Below are 17,982 nucleotides of genomic sequence, written 5' to 3'. Positions count from 1 at the left end.
CCCCGCGGCCTAGCCTCATCTTCCACCCAGCACCTGTGGCTTCCGGGGGTCTTGTTAAGTCAGGAATGGTCCTTTCCCCTTTATTTGTGTGAGGGTTGGCACAACCCTGAACTCTTTGGCCTTAGCATTGCCTGTCAGCACTTCTCCATTTCTAATTGAGTCAACGCCCGGTTCTGGACTTCCCAGCTTGTGTCGCCAACCATGATCGTCCCAGAGGGAGTCAGGCCAGTGGGGTCCAAGAGACAGCAGGTGGAGGGAGAAAGCTCCCGATTTTGCACGGAACTGACAAAAGGAGGCTGAGATGTAGGAGTTCCGAGCTGGGGGTCAATAAGCACCAAGGGCATTGGCGGAACTAGCAGGAGCAGGAAGGGGGCACCTACGAGGGAGTGCTCAGTTCTCAGGATTCCCAGCTCTCCTCCGGAGGCAAGAAGCGTCCCTGGTCCTGCGTCCCCGAAGAGTCTAGAACTTGGGAGCCGGCGGAGAGCTGCATACTGCACCCGCTCGGCGCCGCTGCGGGAGCTGCTGCGGGAGCCACAAATGCACCCGACCAGCGCAGCCCGGGGAGTAGCGGCGATCCTCTTACCCTCCGCTACCGGACCAAAGAGCATCCAATCGCTCCTAATCGACCTGTGGAAATGTGTCCGGAAGGCCTGCGCCCTATACCCTGGCCTCTCCGGACAGAGAGCGAGGGGCTCGGCAGGGCTGGGGCAGGGGCCCAGGCAAGAGTCACCCTTGGAAAAAGAAAACCCAGGTTCAGAAGAGGTAAGGACTCTCCCCTCCGCTGCACGGAGAACATAGTGCAGTCTTGGGCTCTGGGAGCGTCGGGGAGGCCACAGGGACGGGGAAGAGGACAGCCAGCGCTCTAGCAAGAGGAGAGTGGGGTGGAACTATTTGGAAGAGGAAGCCTGTTTAAGACCGTCAGGGTCGGGTTACGGTCGGGAGTAGGGGAGGGGGCGGTTTGGATTAAGGTGGGCACGCCTGAGCGCCGAGCTCTGCAAAGGCACGGAGCAGAGAACTGAGCACACACAGGACGTGGAGTGTTCAGAGGCTGCGGGAGTGGCATGCGCACTTCTCCCCTTAGTTCTTCCTGGGTCCTTTGGAACCTGTTAGCCTCTGATCTAGATTTTCATCGCCTGAATTTCAAATCGGGTGCTGGAGACCAAAAAGATGGGTTCCTAGACGTGGGAACCATAGCATCCATAACCCAGTGCACCCCCAAGACCAAGTGAAGCAGCTAAAGCCATTTTTTGTTTTTCTCCTGTAGGAGAGGAGTCGACGTGCACGCTCAAGGAAGAGCAAATAAAGTCAGAAGTGCCACTGTGCGAGCTGGTTCGCAATTGCCCTGTCAGGGGAACATCACTCCGCGTCTGCTAGTAGAGCGCTGGCGGCTGGCAAGGAGGTGCCCAGAGGGGCAGCGCAGGAGAGCATCTTCTGTTCACTCCCCTGGGCTAAGGCCGTTGGGGCTGGGGAGGTGGTTGGAAGACTGGGCCCAGGAGTTCTTTATGGTGGCAGAGCCCGCCAGCCCTCACTTCACATCCCACATCTTCCTCCCACCCCACCCCACCCCTCCAGCAGCCGGCTGCTGGTTGCGGGGACCACACAGCGCTAGCCGCAGCCTACTCACCGCCGGGCCCCCGAAAAAGCTTACAGTTTGTCGCCCCCTGTCGGCCTCCGGCCAGACTCTGCAGATTCCCCTGGCGGGCTGGGCTGGGGACGAGACGGTCCAAAGGTGGGATTGTCGAAGGCAAGGAAGGAAAGGAAACGTCTCTTCTACTCCCTGGGATGCAGCTTGGTCCCTATACGACCAAAGGATGGCGGCATGGTTGGCTCTGAACCCGCAGAGGTAAAAAAAAAAAAAAAAAAAAAAAAAAACTCAGTTCCACGTGTAAGCGGACTGGGTTTGGTTTGGTGGTTTTGAGCGCCCAGGGCGCACGCTGCAAGTGAAGGACGGTTCCCAGGGGCCCGGGAGCCGCCGAGCTAAAGGCGCGCGCCGGGACTGGTGACATGACGGGTCCAGCGAGCGCTGGACGCCCTGAGGGCTAAGGACGGACATGAAGGTCTCCGAAGGGCCCCCGGGAACTGACCCACATTTCCCAAAGCAGAGAAAGGAGAGGCAGACTTCGGGCCAAAACCGTGAGTTAAAGATGAGGCAGGAAAAGAGTGCCTGCCTCCCCCGCTCCCCGCGGCAATGGGGGGGGGGTGGATTGGGCGCTGGCGGCGGTGGGAAGGGTCGTTCAGGGTCATCCCTGGAGTGACGATCACACCTACTTTACGCATCCTGCGTCGTTTTAATTTTTGGTGGGACTATCTCAGGGAGCCGTTAGGATGCCAAGGAAACGTGCTGGTCGCTGTAGGGCGGGGTGTTCCCGGGAGCCGCGTATTTCATGGTCTTCGGGAGCCGATGAAAGCCCGACTCTGGTCCCGAGGGCTGGAGAAGCAGCCTCGAGGTCAGACGCGCCCCGGCTTGCATGTCAAGTCTACCAGGGAGGACCCGAGGGCAGGAGACACAGGCAGCTTCCCGCGAGGGCCAGCTCGGAGCCTGTGCCTGAGGACCCGCGCGGCTCGGGCAGCAGCCTCCCGCCGCGGGCGCAGAACCCGCGCGGGCTCCGAGCGAGCAGCCCCAGAATCCCGGTCTTCCTTCCGAAAGCCGTGCTTCGGCCTGCGGAGCAGCAGTGGCTCCAGCCTGGGTCCCGGTTCAGCCCCGTCCCAGAGTCTCTGCTGTGATTTTAAGAGCACTGTGCGATGCGTCGTGTGTTCAGAAATCGAAGTCAAACCGAATCTTAATTTTCCTTCTTCAAAAAAGCGCAGGCTACAACGCCCTTTATGCCCCAAGTTATATTGTGCGCCCCCCACACACACACAGATTTGCAAAGATCCCACGCATCACACTTTAAAAAATGCTAATGGTAAGAAATGGCTAGCTGCAAGGAGACACACTGGAGGAAGAGCTGACCCCAAGAGGGAATTGCAAACTCTCCTGGAACGCGTGAGCAGCAAACTAGCTCGCAGGAACCGGGAACGTGAGATAAAGTAATGAAATGCCACCTGGAGCGGCCGCTGTGGTGGAGGGAGGGGGGGCAAGCGGGAGGAGGACTCGAGGCTATATCGGCCCCTTTGCGAGTGGTGCCCACGGAGTGCCGGGCTGCGGCGACCTCCCCGCCAAGGGGACTCACTGCGAAGGCGGGTGGGGGAGTCGCGCCCTGCACCTGCCGCTCCACTTTGGGACACACTCCACAAATCCAAATGAAGGTGCTGAAAATTTTAAAGAGCACCCAAGAACAAAAACCATCTTCAAACGGTTCAGAGGTTTGTTTGCACTTGGCCTGCTGGAGACCAAGATGGGCTTGAAGTCCTGTGACTAGCCGCCTATTTTATTTGCTATCTTGGAAATGTTTATTATGGAAAACAGGTCAAGTTGGTAGTGGGGAGCGGAGTGGAGAGCCATGTCTGCCTACACTGGCTGCCGCTGGAAGAGGAGAGAAAGGTAATTTTTGTCACTTTTCTAAAATGAAAGAATAGATGAGTATTTTCTGTGTGAATAACAAAGCAGTTTCCGCATTGGATTCAAAGAGGTAGGAGAAAAAAAATCAAAAAACATCTGTCCTAACTCTCCCACAAGAAACAAACGCGGATAAATTGATTCTGGCAAATGAAGATGCAAGATACTTTCTATCCTGTGATGTAGGGATCTGACTACTGCATTTGTAGCATCCCTTTTGGAGTAGAAACATTTTAAATGTTGCATTTGGGTGATAAAAATAAAGTATAGGAAAACGGTGCCACTTGCAGAAAGGAACGGTTTCTTTGAACCTTTCTGTAGGAGCAGCGTCCTTGTCATTCTTGCATGTGTTCAAATAGGTGCCCAATCCATGGCTTCCTTTATTCTTAAATCTCCCTGATTTCCCTGGCAGTGATCATGTCAGATAAGCTTCAATTTCCCCTATAGAAGGACTTATATACTGTTTAATTAGATCTATTTCATTTTATTCCATCAACATAAAATCCTCACGGGCTTCAGGCACAGGTCAAAATTCCACCTTTGCAGTGAGCTCTCAAAAATGTTTATGTGACAGTGCTTAAAGTCTAAACAGCAATATTAAAGTGGAAATATTTGGGAAACTTAAAACGTCCATGGGGCATATCTCCTGTAGAGTCTGGGTGCTTGAAAAAGGAGAGATCCAGGAGTAGCCACATGGGGACAAAAGATAGAAGTGACAGTTTTGAAGGGAACCGACAGGGTGAAGGCATGCCTGCCTACAAGATGAGTCACGTAGACAGCAGTGGGCAAGGGTTTCCTGCTGTCCAGAGGATGCCCTTGTGAATCAGACATGCCCTGCTGCAAATATTGACACGTCTGAGGCATTCACACTGGCCAGCCTAATTGGAACCATCCTGAAGTGAACTGCCCTTGAATGCTTTGGAAATTTCTCATCCTCTGAACGTAGAACCTGGATATGAATAAGGATGTGGAAACCGAAGGACTAGAGGAGAGCCTTTTTCTTGAATTAACGGCAATGCCTAGCCAGTCCAGTTTACCTGGATTTGTCTGATTTCTTATTAAAGATGAGTCCTTGTCAGGCTTCATTGTGTGCATGTGCGTACACACACACACACACACACACACACACACACAGAGCCATAATTCAAGCGCTGGAAACTGGATAGTGAAGAGGTTTTGCAGAATGATTGTTGTGATAGTAAGCTGGGCACAGAGAGAAGAACACAGAAACCTGCTGTCAAATGTTTCTCAACTTGCCCTCAGGCAGATGGACAGTGAAGCAGGAATCCTGTGCCCATTTTTGGTTACCTATTTTTGCATGCTTAAGGTTATCATTCTTAGCTAGAGGTTACTGATTTTATTTTTCATATCCCCTGTAGTATTTAGAAACATTGCTATTTTGGAATAAAAGCTTTGTTCCCTGGTTGTGGGTTTGTCTATAGAACAAGCTCAGAAGTCTTGAAGGCCTCTGGAACTGCGCATTCTCAAAGCAGGGTCTCTGGGTTCATTTAATATTTCATATGCATACTCTGATGTTATTTCTCCCCGAGACGCCACTTAAATAATTTTCCTTGTCAGAAATCAAGTGTCCTTTATGATGAGCTTTCTTTCAGGCACAAGTGGGATTTTTACTTGTAACTTTTTACTGATCACTTGTAGCTAATTACTGCTTGATAACTCTTTTGTCTGGTTGCCGCAATATCCCGATGCCTGCTGTGTATACATATATATAGTGCTATGTCCGCAGCTTGGTGATGGTTCTGATTTTCGCCCCTCCTCCCCTATGTATGGGCTGTGGAGTTTTATTGAAGACCCGTAATGCCTCCGGTTTTGATTTAGTGTTTTGGAGTTTGTGATCTCATTGCCCGGTATGGAAAATATTAGACAGGGTCTGCAGATTGTATGCAGGCAAAGACCCGCATCACAATCACGATCTGAGGGCTCCTCCCTAGTGCTGCAATAAGCCGACTGCACAGCCATCTAGAAACAATGTTTAGTTTTTATGCCTTTGAATAAAGACCACTTCAGCCAGTCCTGCTAATGCAAAAAGTGTTCTTGAAAACACCGCTTCTCCAAGTGCCTGCACATTATAATCACCAGGAGGTAGGGAGGTAGGGGGAGCTTTAAAACATTTGATGCCTGAGCCCTACCCCCAGGGATTCTGGTTCGTTGTTGGGGTGCAGCCTGGACGCCAGAGTTTTGAAGAGCTGCCCAGGTGATTCTAATGTGCGGTAAAGTCTTGGAATCTCTGCCTTAGGGAAGGGACGATAGAATGTGATGCTTACTTTGCCACTGTTTTCTGGGATCACAACACATGAAAACATGTTTATTTATTTTTTTAAAGATTTTATTTATTTATTCATGAGAGACACACACAGAGAGGCAGAGACATAGGCAGAGGGAGAAGCAGGCTCCCTGCCTGGACCCCAATGAGGGGCTCAATCCCGGGGCTCCAAGATCACACCCTGAGCAGAAGGCAGAGGCTCAACTGCTGAGCCACCCAGGAGTCCCTGAAAATATGTTTAAATCCACATTTAAAACATCCTGTGCATTTTTACACGGTGTCACTCTGGCTGTCAGAAACAGCTTGAAAGGAAACTGCTGCCTTCTCAGTCCCTTTGCTGTTCTAGGTTAGCTTCTGTCTTCTTTTTTTTTTAATTTTTATTTATTTATTTATGATAGTCACACACAGAGAGAGGAAGAGGCAGAGACACAGGCAGAGGGAGAAGCAGGCTCCATGCACCGGGAGCCCGATGTGGGATTCGATCCCGGGTCTCCAGGATCGCGCCCTGGGCTAAAGGCAGGCGCCAAACTGCTGCGCCACCCAACAAGAACCCTGTCTCCCTGTCCCACACAGGTGATCACAGCCTCCTGGTTAAGCATAACCGGGGCCACCCTGGAGCGAGCGGTTGACAGCCAGGCCATGCCTATTGAAGAAGATGGACTTTGGGAGAGGTGGCAATGAATAAAAAACGGGGGCCCACATGGGGTCAGAATGATTGCATTGTCCAAGGAGGTGGGAGTCCAGCTAGACTTTTGACGTCATCACCTAACACTGTATCCTAGACACCTAATAGCAGGGCAGGCAAAATCCTTAAGCTTCTAGTAGCATCTAAGAAACACTGAATCTGCGTTTCAAGGTTTTATGATCATTGCTCTTATGGTTAGCATTAATTGATTGCCATTGCATTTAAGGTAGGACAGCTTCTTTACAAAGGCTCTGGACGTGTTGCCTTTTAGATCCCAGCAGTTCCTTTTCCCACAAGACTGCTGGCTTGGGATAACAATAGAATTGTCAATATCGTGAGGGGAGCGTAGAAAGAGGAGGAGAGGAGGTAAGAGAAAGAAGGAAAAATACTTCAGGTATCCTCTCTAAAGTCTCAGAAATCCATTAAAAGAAAATTCCTTTTCATTTTTATTCACCTCGCCTTGGCGATAAATGTTCAGATTTAGCCTGCTTTATTTGACTTTATTTTTATTGTTATATAAGCTTATGCATATTTCAAAATATAAACTACATTTCATTTTTAAACAGGTTTGAAGAAAGTCTGAAAGTAAGTCCATTGCTGCAGGATCTAAATGTCCTTGACTTTTAAAGTGCAGGTTTTAAAGAGCCTTTTTGGCAATAAATTTTTTTTCCTAAGTCACCGATATGGCTAAAAGAACAAGCACACTAATTCTGGTGGGGCTTTTAGGTCTTGTTTGTTTTTAAAAATCTTACAGGGGTGCCTCTTGAGATCTTAAAAATGTATATTTTACAAAGTATAGGCCCTGCAAAAAATTATTTATATTCATCTACTTTAGTAAGATGACACTGTTTATACTGTTCTAAGATAATGTTGAAATCATTTAAAGGTACGTGAAAATGAATAATAATAGTAACAATGAAAACTGAAATGCCCTTCAAATGATCCTGCATTTCTCAGCCACAACCAGAAGCTTAAAGGTTACAGGATCCTAAAAAGGCAGTAACAGATGCTGAACACAGACAGCTACAGACCTGTAAGACCTACAAACGGATATGCGGAGAAAATGAATTCTGACAGAGTTTCTAGCATTGAGACGTTGGCAAAGTGGATAACTGAATTAATAGCTGTCTGACTGGGAATTACTCAGCATTTGGAATATTGCCTCTTGACAGGCCAGCAGGCGAGAGATTTGCTCCCCTGTAATGGGGCAGCACCAGAGATGCCGTCCACCTCTCTCTTTGTAATAACACCTCTGTTTGAGCCAATACTCTGCTCGGTTTCATGTCTGTTTTGTAATTACGTTTCACAAAATACAACCCAGGTCATTTTGCGAGGAGCGGGTCTTTGCATGTGCAGGACATGTGTTCGTGTTTGCAATGTCAGGCAACTGATTTGGGCAGAACGAATCTGGCACTTTCATCTCTGTCTCTCTTTAAACTGAGGCGTAGGTAACTCTGGAAGGGGGTGGTGAAATTGGCTGGGGCTTGGGGACCAGCAGAGCTCTAATTTGGATGAATAGCCTTAGGTGCAGTTTGATGGTGGTTTAATGGCACCGTAGGCTTGAGGTGCTCCTGTCAGTTGGGACTTTACTCACACTGCCCTTCATCACAGAGGGAATGGGGATGTAATTTGATGGCTCTCTGTTCTCACTATGCTATTAGAGCTTTTATTTGTGTCTCTAATATTTAAGCTGATGGGAAGGTTGGGGGTAATTTATTATCAAATGTGATTAGAGCTACTACTCATGGCAGGATCGTGTGTTTTTAATTGTAGAGTTGGCACAGAGAGTCTATACATCCTCTTTAAGCCTCACTATCTTTTGGATCAAAAATGCGCATGCACTTATGACCTGGCTACGGAAAGCACAATATTGATGAGTCTGGGCCCCTTATTAGTCCTAAAGTACCCCCTTGGAATCCAGGCTCTACCACTTACTGAGCCCTAACACCATTGAGTCTCTCTGGGCTCACCTACAAGAGAGGGTCACAGTGAGGATTAACTGCTCCAACCATGGAAAATCCTTCACCACAGGAGGTGGTTAATCAGTGGCCATTGTTCTCATTACATTATTTTTCCATATTTTTAAGAAACTAATACATTTTAATTTTTGTCTCTTTTATAGGACATCTGTTAGACATGCAGTGGGTGATTTGCTAATAGAAATATTTATAAATCAAGTTGTATTAAATTGTGTCTTCAGAAGAAAACAGCTTAAAGCATTTTCCTGAATTTCTATTTGTTTGCCACATTCTTCGGTGGTTCTGAGGGACCGCACAGGACTGGCTCAGGGCACTGAAGTGACACCCATCTGGGACACAGGGTCTACTGCCAAAGGAAGGCAAGTAGCTGAAGTGTTGAGTGGCAGCTGTAAAGTCTCCAGTTTGAGGAAAGTAAGGAAGAAGAAAATCAATAGATTGGCTAGAGTTTTCCAATAACTTTAGAGAACTGTGGTTTTTATTGGAGCCAGTTCATCTGGAAGTGTTGGGCCCTGTGCCAACAGGATCCAGGCCTGTTGTGGCTTTACCAGCTATAATGTCACTCTCTTCCTTTGTCTGAGATAAGAAGGTCTTTTATTTCTGTGTTTACTTTCCCACTCTTGTGTCCTGAGCGGAGGGTTTTCCCTTGCCTCTCTGTTCTTTATCCCAGAGGAAGCACTGGGGGCTCCCTCAGGGCCTAGGCCTAGTGGCTTATAAACCAAATCCAAGAGTTTGGCATGAACGGGGTTGTCTCCCCATGCAGGCCCCTGCTGTGAAGGCATGTCCCTGGCTGAAGGAGACTGAGGTTTGAGTCCCTCACCTGCCCAAGATTATCACTTTTTCCCCAGAAATGCACATCTCTCTTGAGTTGCCCCACATTTTTAACTTTTCCCAATGCCCCAAAGTGCCTCGGTTCCAAGATTTTGGCATCTTCCGTTCTTAAAAGTCAATACCCTTGAGATAATCAGGCTCCTTGTTATTTAGGCCTTATTCATGGATGCAAGTGCTTTAGTGTTCTGATGATGGCCTCTGTTTACTGTAGGATGGGCACTTTATGTACCATGGTGGGCACTATTGCATGTTGCCCAGATCCCTCACCCGTTCTGCCCTCCAGCTCTGTGACAGTCACCCCTGCTGCTAGGAGTGGGCCCTCATCCCTCAGAGGTGTCAATCCACAAAACACTCCACAGTAAACCTCTTGCCACAAATCCCAACTCAGTCTGCTTCTTGGGGAACCCAGTCCATGACGTATATTATCTCCTTTTCCAATCATGTGGATTTGTTCCAGAGATGAAGGGTGGAGGCCTGGAGTGAAAATCATTGCCACCAAATCATACAGAGATGGAAGCCAGGGTGGCTGACTTCCAGCTGCCCCACCATCTTTCTGCCCAACCGAGGGAACTGCTCGAAGCAGGTGGCAGTTCTCAGAGAAGGAAAATTATTTAGGAGGGAGGTGGGGAAGCTCTAGCAGGACCATCCCAGATTAACATCAAGGCTCTTAGAATCTGAGTAGCAAGAGAAAGGCAGTAAGTATGGAGGCATGGGGGAGGGGACTCTGGGACAAAGGCAGTGATTTAAAAATGTGGTCTGGCTCTGTTTCCAATATATGTAAATTTCTGGAGTGGAAATACAGCAGAACTCCTAGGGACTCCACAAATTAGAATTGGATAATATGAACTGTGTTGGTGGGCTGTACCAGCTCTAAAAAATAGCTTCATTGAGCTAATTAATCAACCAGCTTCAATTACAAGGGAAACTTATATCTACTGAAAAATAAATGACTTTCAGACTCTTTAGAAGGGTTGCATTAATGGGTACTTCATTTGTGAAAATAGAAAATTCTTTCTATAATCAACACATGAATGGTGATTCAGGGCTTGGGATCGAGATGTAGTTTTTGCCTTATATAGACTTTATGCTTTGGTGACCTGTTTCTTAAACTTGGACATGCATTTCCAGCTGGTGATTGGCCATGGGACAGAGGGAGCTTCCACTGATGCTTGGTATGGGACAGAGGGAGCTTCCAGTCATGAGAAAGCACATCCTTCTGAAATGTCAATCTCACCCAATGATTTTGGAAAATAACATTATTTTTATATCAAAACAAGCAGGGCCCCTTTGTTTCTAGCAGCATTATTTATAATAGCCAAACTATGGAAGCAGCCCAAGTGTCCATCAGCTGATGAATGGATAAAGAAGATGTGGTGTATATATACAAGGGAATACCACTCAGTCATAAAAAGGATGAAATCTTGCCATTTGCAATTACATGGGTGGAACTAGAGAGTATAAGGCTAAGCAAAATAAGTCAAAGAAAGACAAATACCATATGAATTCACTCATATGTGGAATTTAAGTAACAAAACAAATGAGCAAAGCGGGTAGGGGAGAGAAAGAGACACAAACCAAGAAACAGATTCTTAACTATGGAGAACAAACTGCTGGTTACCAGAGGGGACGTGGTGGGGAATGGGGGAAATAGGTGATGGGGATTAAGGAGGGCACTAATGGTGATGAGCATCAGGTGATTATAGAATTATTAAATCACTATATTGTACACCTGAAAGTAATATAACACTAAATGTTAACTATACTGGAATTAAAATTGAATATATATATATATATATATATATATATATATATATTTCCTTCCTTAAAAAGAAAACAAGCATGGATTCTTCATGGCATAGGATTCAAACTCTTTACCCATTTGAAGAATAAAATAGAAGATGTCACCCTGGAGCCTCTGGGTAGGCAGGGAGTTCCCCTTGGGCACCAGGAGGAAAATGGTGGTAGAAACCTTTGAGCCCCACTTGCAGGCAGAGTGAATAGTTCCGAGGTGGAAGAGGTCACAAATGGCCAGGGGCCACTGGGCGTTTGAGGAAGGAGTTAGCTTCTGAGATCAATCTTAAAGGGTGAGTGGATTTTGACAGATGGAGGCCCAGAGGGTGAAGGAAGAGCAGGAAGGGCCTTTCCATGAAAGCTAAGTGAGCAAAGTAAGCTTTCATGGGAAAGCAGGGGTGAAGAGTAACCAGTTTGGTTTGGGTGGAGAGTGGGGCCCCATTTGGAAATGGGTGGCAGGGGAAGCAGGACAGGGGATTGAGGCTGTGCAGTGGGGGCATTGGGAAATAAGTAAAGGGGCCCCAGGGAGGGAAAGCTGCTGAGCTGAGGCCCGAGTCCCAGGGGAAAGAGCACTGGCTTCAGAATTTAGACTCTGCATACTGAAGCGGACTCCTGGCTCTACCACTTTCCTCCTGTGGGCAAGGCAGCAAACCTACAGTTTTGCCATCTGGAAAATAGGATCACAATAGAACCCATTCCTTGAGGACATCAGGAGGTAATGAGATTAAGAAGATAAGGCATTTAGTAAAGTGCCAACTGCATAGCAAATGCTCAATAAATGCTATAGTAACAATTACTGGTTATAATGTTATATGACACTTCTAGTGTGATATATACTGGCTAGGGTGGTTCTCAAGAAATCAAGGGGAAGCCAGGTGAACTGTGAGCTGGGAATGCCAGAGAGCAAAGTCACCCAGGCAGGCAGCAGTTCTGCTCATTGTAAAACAATCTTAGTTACTCACTAAGGCAGAATTTCTGCAAGCCTCGGCCTGCTGGCCTCCAATATGTTTATCCCAGAAAAACAAAACCTCATTTTAAAAACCCTTTTTAGTTGAGGTATGCTTTCACAACATTCTCTACCACCCTCACCCCTCCACCCCGAGTCCCACCTCAAAACACTCAGCAATGGGAGCAGCCATTGGAGAGCAAATTGGTGCTTTCATATAATCTGGAGGGTCCAGGGACTAGAGGGAAGCAAAGGCATCATGTCTAGGGCCTCCCTGGAGATTGATGGGCCAGACCTATGGGTGGGACCACCTACACCTACCAGTACACAGGTCTCTTCCCTGAGGAAGTTATAGACCTTTGAGACCATGGTCTACTTTACTCATTCTTTAAAATTTGATTTTAAGGACGACTGGGTGACTCAGTGGTTGAACATCTGCTTTCGGCTCAGGGTATGATCCCGGGGTCCTGGGATCGAGTTCCCCATCGGGCTCCCCTTGGAGAGCCTGGTTCTCCCTCTCCCTGTGTCTCTGCCTCTCTCTGTGTTTCTCATGAACAATTTTGGGGGCTCAGTCAGTTAAGCAGCTACTCTTGATTTCAGCTCAGGTCATGATCTCAGGTCATGAGATCCAGCCTCGTGTGGAGCTCTGTGCGGAGCATGGAGCCTGCTTGAGATTCTCTTTCTCTTTCTCCCTCTGCCTCTCCTCCCATTCCCATCCATGCACGTGACCTCTGTCTCTAAATAAGTAAATAAGTAAATAAATAAATAAATTTACATTTGATTTTATTTTTTGTCAATAGGTAAGACATTCATAGGACCCAAGTATCTAAAAGATATAAAGAGCTTCCCTTAGGGAAGCCTTGTTTTCACCCACATCTTGTCCTGTTCCCTCCCTGAAATGTACAGGAACACACTCTTATCATTTGCTTTTGTGTCCTTTTACGCAAATAAGAACACATAGTCTTTTCCCCCTTTTCTTCCACAAAAGGCAGAGTGCAGGCACGTTGTTCTGCACTTAGCTGTTTTCACTTATCTTGGATATCTTTCTATCTCAGCACATGAAGAGCCTGATGTTCTTTTCTTAAGAGCTGCATAGTGTTCCACTATCAGAGTACCAGAATTTATTCAGTGTTTGAATTATGTCCAATCTTTGGCTATCTTGTGGGTACACAGGTATGCATCTGTGGGATACATTCCAGAAGTGGAATTTCTGTGCCAAAGGATATATGCATTGTAATCTTGATAAATACTGCCAAATGGCCCTCCGTGGGGGTTGTGCTATATTGCACTCCCCAAAGCAGCTTTTCTCAGCCAATCTGTTATGAGATGGATGGTGTATTATTGCGGTTATAGTTTGCATTTCTCTTCATATGCACGAGATGGAACATCTTATCACATGTTGAAGGCATTTTGCACTTCTTTTTTTGTGAAATGTCTTTGCTCATTTTTATATTGGGTTCTTGGCTCTTTTCTCGGTTTCTAGGAAATCCTAATATATTAGGGAGATTCACACTTTATCTGTAATATAAGATGCAGATTTTTTTTAAAGATTCCATTTATTTATTTGACAGAGAGTGAGAGAACACAGGCAGGGGGAACAGCAGGCAGAGGGAGAGGGAGGAGCAGGCTCCCCACTGAGCCAGGAGCCAGACCTGGGGCTCGATTCCAGGACCTCAGGATCATGAACTGAGCTGAGGCAGATGCTTCACCAACTGAACCACCAGGTGTCCCAAAGATGCAGATTTTTTCCCCCAGTTTCTCACTTGTCTTTGAGTTTCCTTATGGTGATTTTTTTTAACATAGAGATTCTTGACTTTCAGGAATTAGATTACTCTTTTTTTTTTTTCTTTAATTGTAAGGACTCTGGTCACCATTAGGAAAGGTTTCTTCCCTCCATGATACAAATCTCTCATGCGTCCATCTGGTACTTTCATGGCTCCATGTTTAACATTTAATCTGTGATCCATTGGCATTAACCTGAGTGTGTGGTGTGAGGTGTGGGTCTATCTTTCTCCAGCAGGCCACCTGGGAGAGGATCCACTCACAGAAATGTCACTTTGAGCTGACAATGCACAATTCCTGGCCTGATGATGACTGAAGCTTCCTAACTTGTGCTCTTTGACAATGTTATCCCATGCCATTCCTCCCATGTTAGGTGATTGCCTGGTGCTTCCTTCTATTTTCTTTTTAAGATTTTATTTATTTATTCATGAGAGACACAGAGAGAGGCAGAGACATAGGCAGAGGGAGAAGCAGGCTCCCTGCGGGGAGCCCGATGCAGGACTTGATCCGAGGACCACAGGATCACGCCCTGAGCTAAAGGCAGATGCTCAACCACTGAGCCACCCAGGTGTCCCTATCCTCTATCTTCATCTTGCCTTGTGTCCTTATTTTTTGATACTAGGCTGTCAACTCTACCTGAAACATGTTAGAGTTCAAAAGTTGTCTGCAGGCCTTTCATGAAAGGTGAAAAATTCTCTATAGACAAGATTGACAGCACCTGAACCCAACAACCAATCATATCACAAAAAGAGGAGCAACCAGACATTGTCTTCCTCAATATGTTGCTGTAGGAAGTCCTAGTGAACCTGAGTCTGATCAAAAGTCCAGATCAAATTACCAGCTTATAGGACATGAAAGATAAAGATTGTCATTGAATGCCCTCATGAGGATACAATTAGTCAAATCCAAAATGTAAGAAATTCTACACATTTGAGTGACCCAATTTATTCAACAAATAGATAGCAAGTTTTAAAAAGAGAGAACATATAGGGGCACTCAGCTGGCTCAGTTGGTAGAGCATGTGACTTTTAACTTCAGGATCATGAATTCAAGCTCCATGTTGGGCATGGAGCCTACTTAAAATTAAAATAAAATATTAAAAAGAGAGTAGAACATAAAATAGATTTAAAAATTAAGATAAATAAAAGAGCCCAAAAAGATATATCAGCCAATGGAAAGAGCTGATCTTGACCAAATCCTGATTCAAAGAAAACAACTGCAAAAACCCGTTTATTGATCAATCATGAAAATCATGAAAATTAGTTATTTAGGTGTATAATGGTGTTTTCGTTTTTTAAAAATCTTCATCTCTCAGTTGTATATACTAAAACATTTACTGATAAAATGGAATCAGGGATTGGCTTTAATACAGTCCAACACACTTACTTGTACCCTAGTACATTTCTTACCCATGACTTCTAACTACATCAGGAGATGTTCAAAGTCAACAGGCAAGGCCTACATCCTTCCAGGGGCCCTCAAGCATTGAGTTTCCAGGAGGAATTTGCTGAACTTTCCCAGCACAGGGTCACATGAGCATAGGAGCATAGCTTAGTTTCAATATGTCCCTCAGTATGAGGGTTACCTCTAGGCAAGTTGGGTCATCACATGAATCTGATAAGATGCAGATAGTTCGGTGAGAATTGACATTCTTAGTTTTTCTTTTAAAAAAAAAAGAGATTTTATTTATTTATTTACTATGAGAGATGCGGAGAGAGGCAGAGACACAGGCAGAGGGAGAAGCAGGCTCCATGCAGGGAGCCCGACATGGGACTCGATCCCAGGTCTTCAGGATTAGGCCCTGGGTTCAAGGCGGCGCTAAACCACTGAGTCACCGGGGCTGCCCAACATTCTTAGTTTTTTATTGAAGACATTGTCAAATCTATTTTTAATACCTAGTCTCCTTTCTCACCAAAGCTTGGGAAGTGGTAGCAAGAGCCACCAACCTCTTCCTAAGTGTCTGAGGCACTGGAAAATAATAATAAAAAAAAACCTATGTGGTCAATTTCAAATGGTTCTTTTTTTTTTTATGATAGTCACAGAGAGAGAGAGAGAGAGAGAGAGAGAGAGAGAGAGAGAGGCAGAGACACAGGCAGAGGGAGAGGGAGAAGCAGGCTCCATGCACTGGGAGCCCGATGTGGGATTCGATCCTGGGTCTCCAGGATCACGCCCTGGGTCAAAGGCAGGTGCCAAACCGCTGTGCCACCCAGGGATCCCTCAAATGGTTCTTAAAACTTGTTTTATTCTCAAACATGGTTGAACTCAAATGGCTCTCCAAAGAATGGCCAGTCAATTTTTCTGCTCCTCCTTCTAAATGTCAGTTTCCTGCTCACCTATAATTTATCGATCTATAATTCCTGCTCATGTACAATATATAGATCTAAATTTTGAGGCTAAGTCTATACATGTAATATGAAGCATACTTTTCTAGTATTGATTTAATCATATCACCATGGGGATTACTAAAAACTTATCCATCAGTGTTCCCTGTATGATATCTCTGGGCAGGATTTTTCATAGACCCACTCCCCATTTGCCTTTCTTAAAGAACTGCTTTAGGGCAACTGAGTGGCTGAGTCGGTTTGGTATCATGGTCTCAGCATTGTGAGATACAGCCCTGTATTGGGCTTTGTGCTGGGCATGGAGCCTACTTAAGAATCTTTCTGCCCTTCTGCCTCCAAAAGGAAATAAATGCTCCAGCAAATATATCCAATATAATTGTGATAGTTGAACATTAAAATTTGGGGAAAACAGGATGGGTTCTACAGTTCTGCATTGGAGAGAAAACAAGCCAGTTCTTTTTTAATTTTTAAGATTTTATTTATTTATTTATTTGCTAGTGAGAGAGAGAGAGAAAGAAAGAGAGAGAGAAGTGGAAGGAGGAGCAGAGGGAGAAGTACAAGAAGACTCTACACTGAGCGAGGAGGCTGACCCAGGGCCTGATCCCACAACCCTGAGATCATGACCTAAGCCAAAATCAAGAGTTGGATGCTTAACTTACTGAGCCACCTAGGAGCCCTCCTTTAAAAAAAAAATATGTTCTAGGTCCAATTTGAAGCTTAACTCATGACCTCAGATCAAGAATCTCATGGTCCACCAACTGAGCCAGCCAGGCATGCCTGGGGCAATTAGATCATAAACCATTTGTGACCTTGCTATTTTATTGGTCTTTTTGATATGGAACCCTATTGTACACTACCATATTTTTATTTCTTTAAAGATTTTATTTATTCATGAGAGACACAGAGAGAAAGAGAGAGGCAGAGACACAGGCAGAGGGAGAAGCAGGCTCCATGCAGGGAACCTGACATGGGACTCGATCCTGGGTCTCCAGGATCACACCCTGGGTTGGAGGTGGTGCTAAACCACTGAGCCACCCTGACTGCCCTTGTACACTACCATAAAATAAAACCAAGATGTTGAATTTTTAAAAAATCTTGATATGTGTAGTAGTGGCCAAACTCTACTGGGTATGATGATGACAAAGTCAGATGTTGATGTGATGGAAGACAAAGATGAGTGATGGTCTGGTATCTGGGGGGAAGTCTTCCCTCTCTTGTTAATAGTCTTGTGTAAAACAACTATCTGTGAGTACATTTTTTTTCCTCTGAAATGGAACATCAGCCATCCCATTTCATGTGCATACCTTATCTCGTGGCTCACAAATTTTTTATGGGTCATGGTGGACAGCCAAGAGAGCACCATGTTAGTCCTGACAAGCACAAGCAGATCCTGCCTACTGCTCCACAGTGAAGGAAGGCAGCAACAATGGTGTGGTATGGAGCTCAGATATAGCAATGCCATTGTGCACCAGGCCTTCAGGTCAGCAGCCCTCAGATTCCTTCCTGATGCTTCACTTCATGTGCACGGTAATTGTCCTGGGTCATCTCCACTCCCACACCAGAGCTGCCCTAGCCAAGAGCACCCTCTGAGAAAGAGCCACCGAGCTGGGTGTCCTGGGGGTCAGTGGTACCCAATAAATGAAGTGTGCTCCTGTAAGCCTGCTTCGCAACAGTCCCAGGAACAGTGGGGGGATGGGGGGAGATGTTCTTTAATATTCCAGTTAGGAATACCCTGCATTGCATTATACTGACAATTCAAGTCATGGAATTCAGGACTTGGAACTCTGAATTTCCTAAGAGTTGAAAAGCTTCCTAACATTGAAAAAAAGACTGACAAGAAATGAAA

This window comes from Nyctereutes procyonoides, unplaced genomic scaffold (assembly GCF_905146905.1).
Source record: "Nyctereutes procyonoides isolate TBG_1078 unplaced genomic scaffold, NYPRO_anot_genome, whole genome shotgun sequence".
Classification (NCBI taxonomy): Eukaryota; Metazoa; Chordata; class Mammalia; order Carnivora; family Canidae; genus Nyctereutes; species Nyctereutes procyonoides.
The sequence above is the reverse complement of the archived record's forward strand: the minus strand, read 5'-3'. Positions refer to the sequence as shown.